Below are 6,682 nucleotides of genomic sequence, written 5' to 3' on the forward strand. Positions count from 1 at the left end.
GGTATTGTTCCATCTTAAATTTGCAAATTTCCTAGAGGAGCATGCATGGCCTTATAAGTCTCCTCACACCTTCTAGGTGACCTCCTTAAGGAGAAATTATACCCTTCCTAACGCATATCTATAGGCTTTATACTAGCCAATTAGCACTCTGAAACAGTCTGGCTGCACATGGTTATCTTATTCTGGTGAAGACTCTGGCTTTGGCTGCTAATTCCCAGTCATTGTTACAAGGCTTGTTAAAAGGTCTGATATTGACTTGCAGGAATGTTGCCTTCCAATAGGTGGCGCTGTAGTGCATTGTTCCATCTTTCCATTTGTATTTTAACTTTAAACACTGAAATGTAGTGAAGACATACACATTTTTTCAAAAATATCAACTTTTTGTAACGTGTATAAAAATATTTTTCCCCCTTTCAGATACCCCCTATTATTGCATATTTTCATGCAGCAACAGGTCACCCACTTGCTTTCTGATAGACTTATGCAAGCGATGTGGGCAGCCACAATTACAAAGCATAAGACAATATGGGTCAGAAGCGGTGCTCCAAAGGTCATGTGGAAATATAGTAGGAACAGGACTGGTGTAAAGGGGGGGGGGGGGGGGGAACTCACCGCAACTGAACCGGTCCTACGTGTTAGGCACCGGTCAGTTTGTTGGTCCACGTGAGCCTCTTAAACCAAACTTTGATGAAATAGAAGTCAACGGTCCTAGGACATCCCGGGAGGGAGAGCAGCAGAAGGCAACTCCAAACAAATACGTTTAAGGAGGAAAGAATATGCAATCAGAATAAAAAGGAAAAAAACACACACTTTTGCGCTCCGTCGGACTGTATCAATAGGTGTGGGGGTCTTACTTGTTGTGGGGTGTCTGGACTCCTGGCACCCCTCACGTCCAAAGAAGCAGAAAATCCAGTGAAGAAAGGCATATTCATGTAGGTCAATTTATTGTATTTAAAACAAATTAGTAGTGCTACGACGCGTTTCGGCTTGTATCAAGCCTTTTTTAAGCATGAGAAACAAGTAGCAAGCTGCCTCTATTTATAATAAGCACACAAATGGGAAAAGAAGGGGGAGGAGGGGGAAGGAACAGTCTGCTCTGTCTGCTGATGCCTTGCCTCCATGTTTTGGACATAACCACGCTCTACGTGGCACCATGTGACCCTATCAACGTCACTGGGAGTGAATTCCCATTAGTGACGCTATACCACCACGCCACTGATCTGTAACCAGGGTTACTAAGTACCCATACCTACGTTCTCAAGAACACCCTCTCCCCCTGGTGTCATGACACTCCCCCCTTGCCCTGGGTTACTATATGACGGCATGGACGTCACTAAACGGCGCCGCGCTACCACGCGGACGCCGTTCAGTATAAGTCCCATTTATTAAATTTACACTTACTGTTGCATCATACGATGTGTGATGCAATACTAGTAAGAGGACGTCAATACTATAGGATAAGATACCATATATACTAATTATCGAAAGACCACGCCCACTAGGGGAGTGACAGAGCAGACTGTTCCTTCCCCCTCCTCCCCCTTCTTTTCCCATTTGTGTGCTTATTATAAATAGAGGCAGCTTGCTACTTGTTTCTCATGCTTGAAAAAGGCTTGATACAAGCCGAAACGCGTCGCAGCACTACTAATTTGTTTTAAATACAATAAATTGACCTACAGGAATACGCCTTTCTTCACTGGATTTTCTGCTTCTTTGGACGTGAGGGGTGCCAGGAGTCCAGGCACCCCCCAACAAGTAAGACCCCCACACCTATTGATATAGTCCGACGGAGCGCAAAAGTGTGTGTTTTTTTCCTTTTTATTCTGATTGCAATGACAAAGCATAATGATCTTTCCACTACATTGTTGGATACTTATGCACCCTCCCTGGTGCTGAGAAATTTTTTAGAAGAGTATCCAAGGATACAAAAAGTTCTCCCTATGCCCAGAAAAGTTTTTTTTCCATTTTAGCTGATCCTACGCTGGTATGAATTCTTGCCTGGACCTAAACCAGTAGGACAGCCATGCACATCATAGTCACCTGGCGATAGAGATGAGCGGACGTACTCGGTAAGGCCGATTTCGCAATCGAGCACCGCGATTTTCGAGTACTTCACTACTCGGGTGAAAAGTACTCGGGGGCGCTGTGGGGCGTGGCGTGGTGGAGCGGGGGGTAGCAGCGCGGAACAGGTGGGAGCTCTCTCTCCCTCTCCCCCCCACTCCCCTCTGCAACGCCCCGCTCACCCACAGCGCCCCCGAGTACTTTTCACCCGAGTAGTGAAGTACTCGAAAATCGCGGTGCTCGATTGCGAAATCGGCCTTACCGAGTACGTACGCTCATCTCTACCTGGCGAACATCACCGTCAACTCTACTGAAAGCCAGATCACATGACTCTCTTCACCCAAGTGCAAAAAAATACACAAGGATGCAGTCTATCACAAGTCTTGTGTGAAAGCAGAAGACCCCCACCAACATTCTCCAAACCTCTAAGCTAGAAGGGCGTTGCAAGCATTAGGGACCAATAGACTCTCTACGCTAAAGTGAAGGGAGAGCCTGCCTTCATCTAGTCATATAAAAAAGTAAGTACACCCCATGTAATTTTTTATTACTTTTTTACTGTAACAATATTTAATCTTTAGTCAAACAGTCCATATAGATAGAGGTGATGGGGTTGAGCAAAAATGCCTTTACAATAATATGTGGAACAAGAAATTCACAGATACAGTTGTAGTCTTTGCCATGCATATGTCTGGCATGTCTCAGCTGTTTGCTTGGCCCACCAAATGCTTGTTCACATAGCTCCATTCTCACTGCAGTGTCCTGGCTTGGTATTACGTGGTAATTTCCAGTTCTCTTCAATAGGAACTTTGCCTGTAATATCAAGCCTGGCCATTACAGTGCGACGGAAGCTTTCTACCTCCTGTAGAAATCTTAAATGTATACACGTGCATCCCTGAAAACAGCTGATTGGTGGGGATCCTGGGTGGCAGTCCTGCGCCTGTTTACTATACATGGCCTATCTTATGTGTAGGTCATCAAAAGTTTGCCTTTAAGAAGGCTCTTACTGCTATTTGAATTAAAAGTTGGATTTAAACTTCCACTATATCTGTCTTCTCTCTGTATAATTAAGGCAGCTTTCACACCTGCATTAGGGTCAGTTCGGATATTCTGAACTGACCCTAATGCATATTTGAAAGTTGCCTAACTTCACACCCTACCACTAGTTTTTAATGCAGTTGAAAAGTATAGATCCCGCAGATGTCACACGCCTATTAGTGGTACCATGCCAAGTGACAAGGAAATGTTGATCATAGATTAAACAAAAGTATATTTCCTTTATGTTGTATGTTCTGCACAGCGCCAACATAGTTCCACAGCGCTCTATAAAATTGTCATCACTCACATTAGTTCCAATCCGATTTCTCTATCTTAGACACACAGACAACTTTCATAGGAAGCCAGTTAACCTATCAGTACGTTTCTGGAGTTTGGATAGAAACTGGTGTATGCATAACAAACAATGGGAGAGTATACAGATGTACCAATCATCAACATGACCCTTGTGTAGTGATAACTCAGAGTAAAGCGCAAATACGCTCGCTCCTGTGCAATGTATTTGCACAATTAACTTTTTTACACGTGTAACAATGTATACATATATTTTTTTTCCGTCCACAAAAAAATTGCGCATTTGTGCCTGCATAAAATATCGCTAGCAATATGTCATGCTGTCATCACTGGCCCAGCCCCCTGTAATCAACCATAAATATTCCTCATGTGTGGCATGACGCCATCCTGCAGTGTTTTGGGTACCTTCTGGCTTTGGGAGAGAGTAGCTGATGTTGGAGACATCTTCTGATGACGAGGATGCCCATTTGCCTTGGTAGCTGCTATGCAGATGTTGGCAGGCATGTGAGATGGTGCACAGAAGGTCAATTCACACGCACTTGCGACACACCTGTTCCATGGTTCAAAAGACTATGTAGCCTAATAAGGTCCAGATTTTTTTTTTTGTGGAATTGCATATTTGCGCACATATTGAGTGCGTATTTGTGCACCTCCCATAGACTTCTTTGGGACCTTTGGTGTGCAAATGCACTCTAAAATGGAGCACCCAAAAAAAGAGTACCGGGAGCGACCCCATTGTGAACAATGCTTTCTATTCTTGGAGTATTGCATATGTAGTGATGAAGAGGTGATAAAAGGACGAGACAGTGGGGGTGGGAAAACAATAATACAAGTCCTGATGCAGAGGGGGAGGAGTCGAGAAAGTGCAGGAAAGAGAAGAGGTGATAAAAGGAGGAGCCGATGAGCAGTTAGGAGAGTTGCAGCTGGGAGGGAGAGAGGAGAGGTTGTACTCAGGTTGTGTTGGAGGAGGAGGGGGTATTTGCACAAGAGAGAAAGCAGTTATCAGCACGTTTCTTTCTAGGGTCCAGCGATCACAGATTGCACACTTAATTGCACAATATCGACTAAATCCGCATCAAAATTCGATTTTGATAAGATTTTCACCAAGAAATTCCATTGTTGCATTGCAATGAACAAATTCTGTGTTGAAAATCTGTGGTGCTTCCACAACAAATAGAGCTTCCTACGGATTTGAAAGTCTGCAACTTGGCTGTCTTCCGCTGCAGATTTTTGCCGCTATAATGGCGTTTGTTAAAATTCCTTTCACTTACATGATACTCTACATTGCTGGGGGAATTTCGGCTCACATTTCGCATGGCTCATATCTGTATGGAGTTTTTCAAAGTCGATCTTGTCCTTGATGAGAATCTAGAACCCGAAGACTGCAAGGCAACAGTGCCAACCACTGAGCTACATTTATTCCAGAGCCGCCACCACTACCTTGTTTTAAATGCTGAAAATGGGCCATTGTATTCCTTTTTTTAGACTGATCTGTTTTGTAAATTTGCCAAAAAACTGAAGGAATGCTTTCCATTTCACTACCGTTTTGCCGATGTCCATTTTTAGTAAAACTGGATCGGTCAAAAAAACGCTAGTGTCAACATTGCCTAATATGTATTTAGATCTTTTTTGGTTGAATTCATATAAAAAAAACACACCATCAGGTCTCGAAAACCAAATAATGCAAGCGGAGTACATACGGCATGACTAACAAGTATTCACTTTGGAAGCCGGCTTGGCAATCCCACATAGCGCTATGTAGAAAACACTTTCTAAATATAATAGAGTATTGTGGTCAATAGGTAAAAAGAGGTAATAAAAACACAATACAGTGGAGGGTGGAGAATGAGAGTACAATAGGTGCGGAAAGTTATCTGCAAAGTCACTGTAGAAAACAGACCCGAAGTCTTTGAATAGGTTATAATGAGAGATCTCTTGGGATAAAAAGTGGCCAGACTTCGTGGCCAGATTTCTTTCTCCATAGAGGACACGCCTTGAATTACAATCCTGATTTTATGCCTAGGTCATAAAAGTTATTTGCAAAATGAAAGAAATGAGTGGTGACGTTCCAAGTTCAAAACTATTCCAAATTTATGGCTGCAGATTGTGTCATAAACCCGAAAATGCTCAGGAAGCAGTGAAAATTTCACCATCGACGCTTGTGTTATTTCCTTCTTTCGCTGTCTTCAGCTGCAGATGGTCAAAATTAGATTTTTTTTCAAAACCCATAAAGCATAAAGTGTATAGCTATGATCTCTGGAGGGAAGTAGTCAATGGGGTCTGTCGGGTGCAGTTGGGGTCTGTTGTGTGGAAACCACAAAACACATATGAAAACAAGAGTCTGAGACTTTTGTCATCACTCCAGCCCTACTGTCGGCTCGGAACTTCATGTGTTTCTGCCATCTACTATCCAACCTAAACCTTATTTACAAAAATCAGTGTGTGGTTCTACCATTAACTCTGGAGCACACCTGCTATTTGGGGTCATATTTGAGCCCAACCTTTCCTTTACTCCCTATATTCAATCGCTTGCTGATGTCACCTGCACCTTAAAAACTTCTCCAGAATGCACTCTTCTTGCTGTGGAAGCAGCAAAACTCTTGTTGCCTTCATTCATTCTTGCCTTCACTACTGTAACTCACTACTGATCTTCTCCTCACCAATGTCTCCAACTTATCCTTAATGCTACAGACTGGCTCATCGTTCTGTACAAATGCTACATTGATGCCTCCACCTGTGCCGGTCACTGCACTGATTCCTCCACCATGTTCAGTCACTGCACTGATGCCTCCACAATGAACCAGACAGTACACCGATTCCTCCACGCTGTGCCAGTCACTGCACTGATTCCTCCACAATGCGCCAGTCAGTACACCCTGTGCCAGACACTTCAATGATTCCTCCACCCTGTGCCAGTCGCTACACTGATTCCTACACAATGCAGCACTAACTGCACTGATGTCTCCACCCTGTGCCAGTCAGTATACTGATGCCTCCACCCTTCTGCACTGATGCTTACAACCGTTCCGGTCACTGCACTGATTCCTCCACTCTGTGCCGGTCACTGCACTGATTCCTCCACTCTGTGCCGGTCACTGCAATGATTCCTCCCATCTGTACTGGTCACTACACTGATTGCTTCACAATGCGCCAGTCACTGCACTGATGTCTCCACCATGTGCCCGTCACTGCACTGATGCCTATACCCTGCTCCAGTCACTACACTGATGCCCCCACCCTGTGCTGGTCACTGCACTGATTCCTCCACCCTTTG

This window comes from Eleutherodactylus coqui, chromosome 5 (assembly GCF_035609145.1).
Source record: "Eleutherodactylus coqui strain aEleCoq1 chromosome 5, aEleCoq1.hap1, whole genome shotgun sequence".
In the NCBI taxonomy this organism is placed as follows: Eukaryota; Metazoa; Chordata; class Amphibia; order Anura; family Eleutherodactylidae; genus Eleutherodactylus; species Eleutherodactylus coqui.